Genomic DNA, 16,501 nt, shown 5'->3' on the forward strand with positions numbered 1-16,501 from the left:
TGCCTTTATTCTCTGAAAGAGATAGAAATACTAATCTACGAGTTGAACACTCTGAGAAAGAATTGGTAGAAATGAAAAACAAGAAACTATTGAATATGATAATGGACTATAGGGACGGCCAAGTGAGGACCTATCGTAAACATTTCCCACGTAATCAGCAAAGAAATGATGTTTACACACAACAGGCCACATCCCAATATTCAAGGAGCCCATATGAGAATAGGAAACCTTCATACGTCAAACATCAATTTCGCAGGTCTCCAGTAAAAGAATGGGGTAAGCAGTCTAGGAATGAAACCAGAAACCAACATTCTAACTTCACTCCCACATATAGTCAGAAAAGATTTAGGAAGACCAACATTGATCAACAAGAAACCCCCACTAGTGATTTTTAGAGGGGAACACAAAATTAGGAAAATTCAACACTCACAATCGGTTTGCCCCCCTAACCAGAGATATGTCCAAAAGACCCAGAGAACAAGAGGAAGAAGAGGAGGGAGGAAATTACGTAAGAAAGGCTCGATTCCAATAGACCAGAAAGGTATTTTCAACTTAACGAACTGGTCTCTTAGTAATGAACAAATAACTCTTTTGAAGAAGGGACTAAATTTTGCTCCCTCACAAGGTCCTAATATGTTTGACCTGTTCGTTGAATTGAACTATTTTACACGCGATCTGTGTCGCAAGAGGTATTTTGCCTCTAAAAAAACTTAAGACTGATGAAGTAGCCCCGGTTATATTGGATAAAACTGATATGGGGGCATTATTGGAATTAGAAAATTTATGGGATGAGAATCACATTGATACTCAGTATCAAAAAACAGTACAGCTATATGATATTAAGGGTACAACAAGTAAAGAGGAAGGGGTGAACCACTTTAAGAGGAAATCACAATTTAACCCTGTGTGTCACAAATCGAATACCATCGTATATTTCTATAAGAAAACTACGGATGATTTTCAGAGGATTTGTGATAAGAAATCTGGGTGGTCTAACCTCAATTCAAGAGAACGTAGAGCATTAAAAGAACTTGAGCGAGACCACTCTTTGGTGATCAGGTGTGCTGATAAAGGGGGGGGGGGGGGGTAGTGTTAAGGACCAGAGAATTCTACCTAAAAGAAGCTTATAATCAATTGCATGATATTACTTTTTATAGCAAACTGTATAAAAGATCCTACATTGTTATTTCAGAAACAATAAAACAATATAGGGAACTGTTGGAGGAAGCACTTAGAACTTAGAGGGGAGGTCATCTCCAAAGATGAATATTATTTTCTGTTTATAAATCACCCTATTATACCTATTTTTTATCACATTCCTAAAATACACAAATCCCTCACATCACCCCCGGGTTGTCCTATCATTTCAGGTATTGGGTCCCTCACTTCTAATTTGTCACAATTTATTGATTATTATTTACAAAGGTCCGTGGTCTCTCTGAAATCCTATATAAGGGATACGACCAGTTTGCTTAATTCTTTAAAAAACATAAAATGGAAATCTAATTATGCATTTCTTTCATTGGACGTACAGGCATTGTACACTCGTATCCCCCATGATAAAGGGGTTGAATCTATTGGTAATTTTTTGAAAAATAGTCCAGATTTTTCAGAGAGACTAGGAGGTTTTTTACTTTCTGCTATTAGGTTATTTTGGAACACAATTATTTTGTTGTTGAGGGTGATTTCTTTTTACGGGTATTGGGGACGGCCATGGGTACCAGGTCTGCGCAGAGTTTTGCAAATTTAAATATGGGAAGGTTTGAAGATCAGTTCATTTGGAGTGGACCCTTCGGCGCGATCCTGGTATTCTATGGCTGTTATATAGATGACCTATTTTTTATTTGGGATGGGGGATTTAGATTTGGCACTTGATTTTGTCACGTTTTTAAACACTAATGAGTATAATTTAAAATTCACGCACACTTACAGTAAAATTATGTCACAACTGAGGGCTGGTGCTGACCAGGGGGAAGCCTCAGTTGTAGGGGCTGAGGTATATGTGTACCTGGGAGGCAGTACAGGGTTCTTGGACCTGCAGAGAACCTTTAGAACAAATGCCCGAAGGCGTGACCACGACAACAAGGAAAAGTTCAAAGGTTTTATTAAACACAGTTCAGAGGAATACTGATGACTTGGTACTGGTAATAGGAAACAGTTCAGAGAAATACTTGGGATCGATGACGGAACACCGATGGTGACTTGGAATCGATGACGGAACACCGATGGTTACTTTGGGACCAATGGCGGAACACCGATGGTTACTGGGAATCGATGGCGGAACACCGATGGTTACTGGCAGGGCAGAGCACCGCTGGAAGCTAGAAGCCGGTGTCGGGTAACTGCCAGTCACAGGGTGCAATGTTGAGACACTGCAGAGTCAGGCTGTACTGCAGAGAAAGTCCATGGGAGAACTGCACACTGGAATCACTGAAGACAATTGAAGCACTGACCTCTTTCCAGCCCAGGAACAAGATATTTATACCAGCTGGGAAACAGGGATTGGCTGGCTGATAAAGCAGAGTCTAGAGTGCAGCTGCTGGATAATTAGGTAGAAGAAACCAGAGTGCAGCTGATAGGCTGAAAAGCAACATGTGATGAAAGCAAACATGGCTGCGCCCATATTTGCTTTTGGAGGGAAAGATTGTTTGTAACTTGCATGTGAGCTTTAACCATGAAGCTGCCAGAATCACAGTAAAGAGATTAGAGACAATGAGATGCAGCGTGCTGCATGCAGACTGTGCAGATGGAATCCAGGCTTGGAACACTGGGACAGTCTCAGGAGGCATTTGGAAGGTAAATACTGATAAGGAATTACCTGGATCGTGACAAATTATGGTTAATTATTTGGATCTGGCCATCTCCTCAAGTGAAGGGAATATAGTTACAAAAAATTATAAAAAGGAAGTTGGTACCAATAATTTCCTCCACTATTCCAGTAACCATTACAAACCATGGTTACGTAATGTACCATACAGTCAATTTGGCAGGTTACGTAGGAATTGTTCTAATATGGAAGATTTTAGGGAACAGGCTAATGAAATGACACAGGATTTTGTAACAAGAGGTTATCCGAAGGATATGGTATTAACAGCTTGTAATAAAATAGTGAAGAGTGATAGAAATACACTATTAATGAATAAGAAAAAGACTATCTCACATGATTTATCGAGTAGGGAAACTCCAGCACGGATGCGATTTATAACTAAATATAATAATCAGTCTTTGGAGATCAAAAAGGTGGTAAAAGAGAATTTTACAACAAGACAGTATATTACAATCCGCGATTCTACCAGACCCCCAGATTATATTTAAAAAGAATTGCTCACTGAAAAATGTAATAGCCCCCAGTATGTTGAGAAAACCCCAGAGGGAGACAAATTATTCTACCCCTTTAACCTGGTTGGGGAAACCTGTTGTGGGTTGTTATAGATGTGGGAAGGGAAGATGCCTTACATGTGGACACTTAGTGAATAAATCTAGCGAAATAGAATCATTCACTACGAAAGAGAAATGCACTATACGAGAATATATTATTACAGAAAAAGAGGGGTTAGGATGCGCATAACATGCGTCATTAACATGAACAATTTATCTGTTCAAAGGGAGATATGTATGGGTCTATGTATCGGCGTGTGCATGTATACATATAATCCCTTATATTATGTAGGGATCATATTAAAGCCATGTAGTATAACAACTTGTTAATATTGGATATGGCCATTAAGGGCTAGTGATGGCTGAACGGTAGAGCAACGGACTGTGAAGATCAGGGTAGCGAGTTCGATTCACCATATGGGTGGATGTGTTATGTGTGAATGCATACAGAGAGATATATATAGATAGAGATATATATATATATATAGATAGAGATATAGATAGAGATATAGATATATATATATAGAGAGATAGAGATATATATATATAGATATATAGATATATAGATAGAGATATATAGATATATAGATAGAGATATATATATATATATATATATATATAGAGAGATATATATATATATATATATAGATATATATAGATATATATAGATATAGAGAGAGAGAGATATAAATATATATATATATATATATATATATATATATATATATATATATGAGAGAGAGAGATAGATATAGATCTATCTATATATTTATTATATATATATATATATATATATATATATATATATATATATATATATATATATATATATTTCTCTGACGTCCTAGTGGATGCTGGGGACTCCGTAAGGACCATGGGGAATAGCGGGCTCCGCAGGAGACTGGGCACATCTAAGAAAGATTTAGGACTACCTGGTGTGCACTGGCTCCTCCCACTATGACCCTCCTCCAGACCTCAGTTAGAATCCTGTGCCCGGCTCGAGCTGGATGCACACTAGGGGCTCTCCTGAGCTCCTAGATAGAAAGTATAATTTAGGTTTTTTATTTTACAGTGAGACCTACTGGCAACAGGCTCACTGCAACGAGGGACTAAGGGGAGAAGAAGCGAACCTACCTAACTGTGGATAGTTTGGGCTTCTTAGGCTACTGGACACCATTAGCTCCAGAGGGATCGACCGCATGGAACCGACCATTGATGTTCGGTCCCGGAGCCGCGCCGCCGGCCCCCTTACAGAGCCAGAAGCAGGAAGAGTCCAGAAAATCGGCGGCTGAAGACATCAGTCTTCTCCAAGGTAGCGCACAGCACTGCAGCTGTGCGCCATTGCTCCTCATACACACTTCACACTTCGGTCACTGAGGGTGCAGGGCGCTAGGGGGGGGGCGCCCTGAGCAGCAATAAATACACCTTGGCTGGCAAATATATCACAATATATAGCCCAGGGGCTATATATGTGATAATTACCCCTGCCAGAATACAGAAGACAGCGGGAGAAAAGTCCGCCGAAAAAGGGGCGGAGCTATCTCCCTCAGCACACTGGCGCCATTTCTCCCTCACAGCTCCGCTGGAAGGAAGCTCCCTGGCTCTCCCCTGCAGACTACACCACAGAAAGGGTAAAATAGAGAGGGGGGGGCACTAAATTTAGGCGCAATATACATATACAGCAGCTATAAGGGGATATAATTTAGTTAATCCCTGTATTATATAGCGCTCTGGTGTGTGCTGGCATACTCTCCCTCGGTCTCCCCAAAGGGCTTTGTGGGGTCCTGTCTTCTATCAGAGCATTCCCTGTGTGTGCGCGGTGTGTCGGTACGGCTGTGTCGACATGTTTGATGAGGAGGCTGATGTGGAGGAGGAGCAGATGCCTGTAAATGTGATGTCACCCCCTGCGGGGCAGACACCTGAGTGGATGGACTTGTGGAAGGAATTACGCGAAAGAGTCGACTCCTTACATAAAAAATTTGACGACATGCCAAATGCGGGACAGCCGGCTTTTCCGCTCGTGCCTGCCCAGGCGTCTCAAAGGCCATCCGGGGCTCTAAAGCGCCCGCTACCTCAGATGGCAGACACGGATGTCGACACGGATACTGATACCATTGTCGACGACGATGACGCAAATGTAATGTCCACTAGGGCCACTTGTTATATGAATGAGGCAATGAAAAATGTTTTACACATTTCTGATGTAACCCCAGGTACCACAAAAAAGGGTATTATGTTTGGGGAGAAAAAACTACCAGTGGTCTTTCCCCCTTCTGAAGAATTAAATGATGTGTGTGAGGTAGAGTGAGCTTCCCCCGATAGAAAATTGGTAATTTCAAAAAAATTACTAATGGCGTACCCTTTTCCGCCAGAGGATAGGTCACGTTGGGAAACACCACCTAGGGTGGATAAAGCGCTTACACATCTATCAAAAAAAGGTGGCACTACCATCTCCGGATACGGCCGCCCTAAAGGAACCTGCTGATAGAAAGCAGGAGGCTCTCCTGAAGGCTATATATACACATACTGGTGTTATACTGCGACCAGCTATTGCTTCAGCCTGGATGTGCAGTGCTGCAGCTGCGTGGTCAGAATCCCTGTCAGAAAACATTGACACCCTAGACAGGGACACTATATTGCTTAACATAGAGCATATTAAAGATGCGGTCTTTTACATGAGAGATGCACAGAGGGATATTTGCCGGCTGGCATCTAAAATCAGTGCACTGTCCATTTCTGCCAGGAGAGGGTTATGGACCCGGCAGTGGACAGGGGATGCAGATTCTAAAAGGCACATGGAAGTTTTGCCTTACAAGGGTGAGGAGTTGTTTGGGGATGGTCTTTCGGACCTGGTGTCCACAGCAACGGCTGGGAAGTCAGCCTTTTTCCACATGTCCCCTCACAACCAAAGAAAACACCGTATTATCAGGTGCTGTCCTTTCGTCCCCAAAAGAGCAGGCGAGGTAGAGGCGCGTCTTTTCTGCCAAGAGGCAGAGGTAGAGGGAAAAAGCTGCAGCATTCAGCCATTTCCCAGGAACAAAAGTCCTCCCCCGCTTCATCTGCTAAGTCCGTCGCATGACGCTGGGGCTCAACAGGCGGTGCCAGGTACGGTGGGGGCCCGTCTCAAAAACTTCAGCAATCAGTGGGCTCGCTCACAAGTAGATCCCTGGATCCTTCAAGTGGTATCTCAGGGGTACAAGCTGGAATTCGAGACGTCTCCCCCCCCCCCGCCGTTTCCTCAAATCTGCCTTACCAACGACTCCCTCAGACAGGGAGGCTGTGTTAGAGGCAATTCACAAGCTGTATTCCCAGCAGGTGATAGTCAAAGTGCCCCTACTTCAACAAGGACGGGGTTACTATTCCACAATGTTTGTGGTACCGAAACCGGACGGTTCGGTGAGACCCATTTTAAAATTTAAAATCCTTGAACACATATATAAAAAAATTCAGGTTCAAGATGGAATCGCTCAGGGCGGTTATTGCAAGCCTGGAAGAGGGGGATTACATGGTATCTCTGGACATCAAGGATGCTTACCTACATGTCCCAATTTACCATCCTCACCAGGAGTACCTCAGATTTGTGGTACAGGATTGTCATTACCAATTCTAGACGTTGCCGTTTGGCCTGTCCACGGCACCGAGGGTATTTACCAAGGTAATGGCCGAAATGATGATACTCCTTCGAAAAAAGGGAGTTTTAATTATCCCATACTTGGACGATCTCCTGATAAAAGCGAGATCCAGAGAGCAGTTGTTAGTGGGCGTAGCACTATCTCAGGAGGTGCTACACCAGCATGGTTGGATTCTGAATATTCCAAAGTCACAGCTGGTTCCTGCGACACGTCTACTGTTCCTGGGAATGATTCTGGACACAGTCCAGAAAAAAGTGTTTCTCCCAGAGGAGAAAGCCAAGGAGCTGTCGTCTCTAGTCAGAGGCCTCCTAAAACCAAAACAGGTGTCGGTGCATCACTGCACGCAAGTCCTGGGAAAGATGGTGGCTTCCTACGAAGCAATCCCATTCGGCAGGTTCCATGCCAGAATATTTCAGTGGGACCTCTTGGACCAATGGTCTGGATCGCATCTTCAAATGCATCGGCTGATAACCCTGTCTCCAAGGACCAGGGTGTCTCTTGTGGTGGCTGCAGAGTGCTCATCTCGTGGAGGGCCGCAGATTCGGCATACAGGACTGGGTCCTGGTGACCACGTATGCCAGCCTTCGGGGCTGGGGGGCAGTCACGCTGGGAAGAAACTTCCAAGGACTTTGGACAAGTCAGGAGACTTCCCTACACATAAATGTTCTGGAACTGAGGGCCATTTACAATGCCCTGAGTCAGGCAAAGGCCCTGCTTCAAAACCAACCGGTTCTGATCCAGTCAGACAACATCACGGCGGTCGCCCATGTAAACCGACAGGGCGGCACAAGAAGCAGGGCGGCGATGGCAGAAGCCACAAGGATTCTCCGATGGGCGGAAAATCACGTGTTAGCACTGTCAGCAGTGTTCATTCCGGGAGTGGACAACTGGGAAGCGGACTTTCTCAGCAGACACGACCTTCACCCGGGAGAGTGGGGACTTCATCCAGAAGTCTTCCAACAGATAGTAAACCATTGGGAAAAGCCACAGGTGGACATGATGGCGTCCCGCCTAAACAAAAAACTAGAAAAATATTGCGCCAGGTCAAGGGACCCTCAGGCGATAGCTGTGGACGCTCTAGTGACACCGTGGGTGTACCAGTCGGTTTATGTGTTCCCTCCTCTTCCTCTCATACCCAAGGTACTGAGGATAATAAGGAAAAGTGGAGTAATAACTATACTCATTGTTCCGGATTGGCCAAGAAGGTCTTGGTACCCGGAACTTCAAGAGTTACTCTCAGAGGACCCATGGCCTCTGCCGCTCAGACAGGACCTGCTACAGCAGGGGCCCTGTCAGTTCCAAGACTTACCGCGGCTGCATTTGACGGCATGGCGGTTGAACGCCGGATCCTAAAGGAAAAGGGCATTCCGGAGGAAGTCATTCCTACGCTGATTAAAGCCAGGAAAGATGTAACTGCAAAACATTATCACCGCATATGGCGAAAATATGTTGCTTGGTGTGAGGCCAGAAAGGCCCCAACAGAGGAATTTCAACTGGGTCGATTTCTACACTTCCTACAAGCAGGAGTGACTATGGGCCTGAAATTAGGCTCCATTACGGTACAGATCTCGGCTCTGTCGATTTTCTTCCAGAAAGAACTAGCTTCACTACCTGAAGTTCAGACATTTGTAAAAGGCGTGCTGCATATTCAGCCCCCTTTTGTGCCTCCAGTGGCACCTTGGGATCTCAATGTGGTGTTGAGTTTCCTAAAATCACATTGGTTTGAGCCACTAAAAACCGTGGATCTAAAATATCTCACGTGGAAAGTGGTCATGTTATTGGCCTTGGCATCGGCCAGGCGTGTATCAGAATTGGCGGCTTTGTCATGTAAAAGCCCTTATCTGATTTTCCATATGGATAGGGCAGAATTGAGGACTCGTCCCCAGTTTCTCCCTAAGGTGGTGTCAGCTTTTCACTTGAACCAACCTATTGTAGTGCCTGCGGCTACTAGGGACTTGGAGGATTCCAAGTTACTGGACGTAGTTAGGGCCTTGAAAATTTATGTTTCCAGGACGGCTGGAGTCAGGAAAACTGACTCGCTATTTATCCTGTATGCACCCAACAAGATGGGTGCTCCTGCTTCTAAGCAGACTATTGCTCGCTGGATTTGTAGCACAATTCACCTGGCGCATTCTGCGGCTGGACTGCCGCATCCTAAATCAGTAAGGGCCCATTCCACAAGGAAGGTGGGCTCATCTTGGGCGGCTGCCCGAGGGGTATCGGCTATACAACTTTGCCGAGCTGCTACTTGGTCAGGGCCAAACACGTTTGCAAAATTCTACAAATTTGATACCCTGGCTGAGGAGGACCTGGAGTTCTCTCATTCGGTGCTGCAGAGTCATCCGCACTCTCCCGCCCATTTGGGAGCTTTGGTATAATCCCCATGGTCCTTACGGAGTCCCCAGCATCCACTAGGACGTCAGAGAAAATAAGATTTTACTCACCGGTAAATCTATTTCTCGTAGTCCGTAGTGGATGCTGGGCGCCCGTCCCAAGTGCGGACTGTCTGCATTACTTGTATATAGTTATTGTTAACTAAACGGGTTCTTGTTGAGCCATCTGTTGAGAGGCTCTGTTATGTTCATACTGTTAACTGGGTATAATATCACGAGTTATACGGTGTGATTGGTGTGGCTGGTATGAGTCTTACCCGGGAGTCAAAATCCTTCCCTATTGTGTCAGCTCTTCCGGGCACAGTATCCTAACTGATGTCTGGAGGAGGGTCATAGTGGGAGGAGCCAGTGCACACCAGGTAGTCCTAAATCTTTCTTATATGTGCCCAGTCTCCTGCGGAGCCCGCTATTCCCCATGGTCCTTACGGAGTCCCCAGCATCCACTACGGACTACGAGAAATAGATTTACCGGTGAGTAAAATCTTAGAGATAGATATAGATAGGAGATATAGATATAGATATAGATATAGATATAGATATACATACACACACATATACACACACATATACACACACACACACCTTTTTTCCCCGGCTGTTTACTACCTGGACTATTGCTAAAAGGAAGTATAGAGATAGTATATGGACAAGCGGGCATATATATCTATATTTATATTTTTGTATTTTTTATGGACAAAAGTTGTGTTTATTATTTATCTATTTATATTTTTTGCTATACATTAAAGATCATGATATATTAACTAAAGATAGAGCCTATGTGCTTTTTTATACTAATTTAAGGAGGTTGGATCAGGAGGTGGAATCAAGCAGATGTCGGAACATGTGTTTTACATCTATCATTAGATTCACCAATAGGAGTAATGATCTCTCCTTTAAAAAGGGTCCTGGAACATTTGGAGTTCATTCTTTGATAAAGCCCCCGTGAGAGGAGCGAAACGCGTCAGAGGCAGTACTTTTGGACTCTTGCACCAGCTACAAACCCACATTGGCATTGCCGCCTACTGTCATCATATCCAGCCAGACCAATATCGGGAGGAGAGCGACTGCTGCTTTGATGTTGCAAACGGCGCTTAGAGGTGTGGTCTCACAGAGCTTGGAAGTCGGGTGATATTCAACATAGCAGGCGCCGACGCAGGTGCCGGTTCCCGCAGCCAGAGACTTCCTCGATTGGTACTGAGACTCCCCCGTGCTATCAGTGCTGGTAGGAGCTGCACGTGAGGCTCCAGTGTGGAGCGGTCTTCATACATCATTTTGTTTTCTTGCTGAGTAGCAACATATTGAGGAACTAATACAAAGTAACTCTTAAGGATAAACATTTGCTTTGCCGGTTTGTACTATAGCTGATATTTGCAATTCTCTTAAATTGAGTATATGGACTGAATTATATCCGTTTATGATATTATACTTATCTGTGCACAGAATACGCTTTGATCCACCTCCATAGGAAGCTTATAATAGTGTATATGAATATTTGATTGTTAAGTATTTTGTTGACCGGTCAAGTTCCTTATTTATGAAATTTATTTATTTTTATTAAATATATAAAATTTAAAAACAAGTTTTGATTTATTGAACTTCCAGCCATATCATATATATATTTTTTATTACGCAAGAGGGTATTTGTGACAAATTGATGTTTGGTTCTATTTATCTAATGGCTGTCACAATAATTACTGGTAGATCTCACTCTCCAGATTAATAATTCTAGAGATTCCGTTCTATCTCATACCAATTACGCTACAGGAATATCTCCTGAGAAATTATCCCAAATATAGAGACTGAGTATAAATAGGTATAAGTATATAAATTGACTCCAATAGAGAGTTGATTGGATTAATTATGTCACCGCTGTACGTCTGTACGTATAGTTCTAGACCAGAATCTGCTGAAAAATGGATATCTATGTCTCAAAAAAAAAATTTTTTTTTTTTAGAAGAGTATATAATGTCACATTCACTATCCATATTATTACACAGATAATGATTTGGGCATACGTATGGGGTGAAGTTGCTTAGGGGTTATGGCAGTCCCAATTATATTGTGGAGCTTTAAGGGATACAGCAATCCCAATTTTAAATATCCAACAACCCACATATATTGCCAACCTAAGTAGGTTCTATATATTCCCATATGTCAGAACAACTTAAATTCACTCTCTGTTATTTATTTCATTCAGAGGTATATGGACAAATTTCTCAGGGAAATAGCACTCCTAGTAAGAGTATACATCAGCCGCCATACATCCTATCCCTTTGTGATGTATCATTCTCATAATGTAATTGGACATACAATAAAGAGTGGTGCTCTGTATCCACTATAACATTGTATATTGTGGCTTTAGTGGTACATTAACTAGATATCCATTGAATGCGAATAGGAATTGCAGCCTCAGTGTATTCAGTTTTCTACTGTTCAGTAAAGGTTTTCTTATCAGTAGGAGTTCTGCTGTTAGCATACTGCATACCACATGCTGACAGCAGCTGACTCCTACTGATAAGAAAAACTACTGAACAGTAGAAACCTGAATACATGTACATGACAATAGGTTACTTGCATCAACATATGCCGATTACGTTAATTATCTGATTCAAGTTATTTTGTGACATTTGAACCAGTGTAAATACTGACAACCAGAATCCTATCAAAGATTCTAAAACTTATGCCAATTGTTTCAGATACCAGCCGCATTATATATGGGGTGTAGTATGGTATGCCGGCGGCCGGGCTCCCGGCGACCAGCATACCGGCGCCAGGAGCCCGACCGCCGGCATACCGACAGTGTGGCTAGCTGCGCTGCGGGCACGGGGGGGGTGGACCCCCATGGGGGAGAAAAATTGTCGGTATGTCGGCTGTCGGGATCCCGGCGCCGGTATACTGTGCGCCGGGATCCCGACAGTCAGCATACTGAAGACCACCCTATATATGTCATACTATTTCCATACAAGGTTGTTACAATGAGATATTCTTAGGAAACTAAGTGGCAGTGATAGTAATAATATCAATATACTAACATTGTAGCAAGTAAACTGCCAATACTTAGAACCAGACGGCAGCTGCATGATCTAATAGAACACCGAAGCAGTAACTATTTGGAGAGTGTATAAATCATAAAGGCTGCAATTCCTATTAGCATTCAATGGATATCTAGTTAATGTACCACTAAAGACACAATATACAATGTTATAGTGGATACAGAGCACCACTCTATATTATATGTCCAATTACATTATGAGAATGATACATCACAAAGGGATAGGATGTATGGCGGCTGATGTATACTCCTACTAGGAGTGCTATTTCCCTGAGAAATTTGTCCATATACCTCTGAATGAAATAAATAACAGAGAGTGAATTTAAGTTGTTCTGACATATGGGAATATATAGAACCTACTTAGGTTGGCAATATATGTGGGTTTCTGGATATTAAAATTGGGATTGCTGTATCCCTTAAAGCTCCACATTATAATTGGGACTGCCATAACCCCTAAGCAACTTCACCCCATACGTATGCCCAAATCATTATCGGTGTAATAATATGGATAGTGAATGCGAGACTATATACTCTTCTCAAAAAAAAAATATTTTTTGAGACATAGATATCCATTTTTCAGCAGATTCTGATCTAGAATTATACCTTTTATAGACATACAGCGGTGACAATTAATCCAATCAACTCTTTATTGGAGTCAATTTATATACTTACACCTATTTATACTCAGTCTCTATATTTGGGATCATTTCTCAGGAAATATTCCTGTTAATTGGTATGAGATAGAACTGACTCTCTAGAATTACCCCCCCCTCCCCCCCCAACAATGTAACCCAAGGGTCATATAACCCCCCCCCCCAACAATGTAACCCAAGGGTCATATGACACCCCTCCCTCCCTAACAATGTGACCCAACGGACATAACACCCCCCCCCCCCCCCCCCCAACAATGTGACCACATCCCCCCTAACAATGTGATCCAAAGGTTATATAACACCCCCCAACAATGTCACCCAAGGGTCATATAACACCCGCTAAACATATAACATTTTAGATGTGGATTGGCGGACTCCCCCAGCAGCACATAGTGACCAGCACCGCACATGCAGCTACAGGGGAGTAAGAGGAGGGGGCGCCGGAATCACATAGAGGGCTACACCCGGGAGAAGGAGCAGCCTCCCAAGCACCAGGGTCCCCGCACTCACCTCACTCTCTGCCGTACACTCACTGACCGCGGCGCTTCTCCTTTTCCCACAGCTCCTGTGTACGACTACGAGCGTTGCTCCACGCCAGTCAGTGGAATCACCCGGGAGAAGTGACTGGGAAGGGACACGGAGCGGAGGAGAGTGGGTGGGAGGACACGAAGGTGGGGGCGGAGACTGGGCGGATGGGTAGAAACTGGTTGGAGATGCAGAGAAGAGGGCGGAGACACGGAGAAGGGGGCGGAGACTGGGCGGGAACACGGAGGAGGACGTAGAGACAGGTCTAGAATACTAAAGATAAAGGGAAGGGACTGGGCGGGGGACACGGTAAGGGGTACATTTACTAAGCAGTGATAAGGACGGAGAAGTGACTCAGTGGAGAAATTTCCCCATCAACCAATCAGCAGCTCTGTATCATTTTATAATATGCAAATTATAGATGTTACTTCAGTGATGATTGGTTGCCATGGGCAACTTCGCCACTGGCTCACTTCTCTGCTCTTATCACTGCTTAGTAAATGTCCCCCAAAGTCTTTCACACACAACCCCTTTTTAGCTGTATGTAATGTTGTGCGCATGCGCAGCAGAAGACACGGCTTGAAAAAAAACCTGTTATGTGTAAAAGCTCCCCTTCACACACAGAGTCCACTGCCTTCAAAGACGGCACGGCCCCAGCCGAACCTTCCTGTGGATAGTTCCGGCTGCAACCCGGCAGTTGGGCTGGGGCTGTGTGAAAGGACACATTGCGCTGCATGTGTCTCTGCAGCACGGCAGCTGTAAAAAGCCGAGGTGGATTTTGGCGGGCGGCGGCATGTGTGTTTCAGCTCTATGTGTAGACCTGTGTTCCCGCCGCGGCTTCTTCTGGCGACGTCACCAGGTCATGTGACTATAGAGTCCTACTTCCCAACATGACCCTCTCCAGGAGGGACACAATGCTCTGCTTCTGGACTTATCCCTTTCTCTATGATTGCCATTACCTGTGTTGAACAGGTTAATAGATGAGAAAGGTATTTTAGCACAGGTGATGGCATCCATAAATTAGGAGAGAAGTCCAGGAGCAGAGCATTGTGTCCCTCCTGGAGAGGGTTCTGTTGGGAGGTATGCGTTAATGGCGGCTGTAATATCCCGTGATCCTCAGCTCGCACGCACACAGTGTCTCGCTCACGGGTGGTCTTCTGTTTGCCGGCGGTCGGGCTCCCGGCGCTCAGTATACCGGCGCCGGGAGCCCGACAGCCGGCATACCGACACTTATTTTCCCTCGTGGGGGTCCACGACCCCCATAGAGGGAGAATAAAATAGTGTGGCGCGCGTAGCGCGCCACCGTGCCCGTAGCGTGGCGAGCGCAGCGAGCCCGCAAGGGGCTCATTTGCGCTCGCCAAGCTGTCGGTAAGCCGGCGGTCGGGCTCCCGGCGCCGGGATGCTGGTCGCCGGGAGCCCGACCGCCGGCCAGCCGTAGTGAACCCTCGCTCACAGATCCCTCTCCTGCCCAGCAGCTTATTTCTCCATCACTCACCCTCGTGCCTGATCCCTGTGACGGGCCCAGTATAGCAGCAGCCAGGGCCGGCTCCAGGCACACTAGCACCCTGAGCAAGAAAATTTAAATGCTCCCCCCCCCCCCCCATGTGCGTGCCCCTGGAAAAGTGGGCATGGCTTCCAGGAAAGTGGGCGTGTCCTCATAAATTCATATCATCAAACTATAATAAATATATTTTCACACCCCCCTCTACGCACACAATTAGCAGCCTACACATAATAGCCACAGTAGTGTTCGTTACACACAATGTCTCCAGTATAGTGTCAGATACACACAATGGGAGTAATTCCAAGTTGATCGCAGCAGGAATTTTGTTAGCAGTTGGGCAAAACCATGTGCACTGCAGGGGAGGCAGATTTAACATGTGCAGAGAGAGATAGATTTGGGTGTGGTGAGTTCAATCTGCAATCTAAATTGCAGTGTAAAAATAAAGCAGCCAGTATATACTCTGCACAGAAACAAAATAACCCACCCAAATCTAACTCTACCTGCACATGTTATATCTGCCTCCCCTGCAGTGCACATGGTTTTGCCCAACTGCTAAAAATATTCCTGCTGCGATCAACTTGGAATTACCCCCAATGTCTCCAGTATAGTGCCAGATACACACAATGTCTCCAGTATAGTGCCAGATACACACAATGTCTCCAGTATAGTGCCAGATACACATAATGTCTCCAGTATAGTGCCAGATACACATAATGTCTCCAGTATAGTGCCAGATACACATAATGTCTCCAGTATAGTGCCAGATACACATAATGTGCACTGCCAGATAGACATGATATGCCCCCCAGCAGTGCCAGCTACACGTGACTTGCCCCGCAGCAATACTTAACATACCAATATGTTTCCACACCAATAGTTACTCACCAAGATGTATGTATATATACATTTTTATAAAACCAACTCTAAATATTAAAAATGCTAATTGCTGGTTATAATGGGTTGGCGGAGCACCAAGGTACAGTAGGAATCTACTGGAATTCACAATTTTGAGAACAAGAAAGAGAGACTCTACGTTGGCGCACTCATTGATTGAAAAGACAATATTATAAAACTTAGCTTTTATTTAAACCATTAATAAGTATTTATTTTGTCAAAAATACTTATCACTCTACCAACATGTACTTTATAAACACATATATAATGAACAACTTTTTTTTTTTTTTTTACATATATCAGGATTTTTACATTTACTAAGGCAAAAAATTAGCCTACAATTCATAATTCCTAAAGAAAAAAGTTTTGGCAGAACCAGTGGCGGATCTAGACTTAACTTTTAGGGGGGGTGGTTTAAGAATTATGACCCCTCCCCCTAATCATAGCCCCTCCCACTTAGTAATGCCCTT

The 16,501-nt window shown here is 44.3% G+C and overlaps 1 protein-coding gene across 1 annotated transcript in view; it reads right to left on the reverse strand.

The window, feature by feature from the left end:
* Positions 1–13,799, reverse strand: part of LOC134936171 (zinc finger protein 84-like) — a 76,798-nt gene extending 62,999 nt beyond the window's left edge. The window contains exon 1 of the mRNA XM_063931103.1: positions 13,619–13,799. The gene's annotated coding sequence lies outside the window, so the exon portion shown is untranslated. The remainder of the gene's footprint in view (positions 1–13,618) is intronic.
* Between the last annotated feature and the right edge of the window lie 2,702 nt (positions 13,800–16,501).

Source organism: Pseudophryne corroboree, chromosome 6 (genome assembly GCF_028390025.1).
Source record: "Pseudophryne corroboree isolate aPseCor3 chromosome 6, aPseCor3.hap2, whole genome shotgun sequence".
NCBI lineage: Eukaryota > Metazoa > Chordata > Amphibia > Anura > Myobatrachidae > Pseudophryne > Pseudophryne corroboree.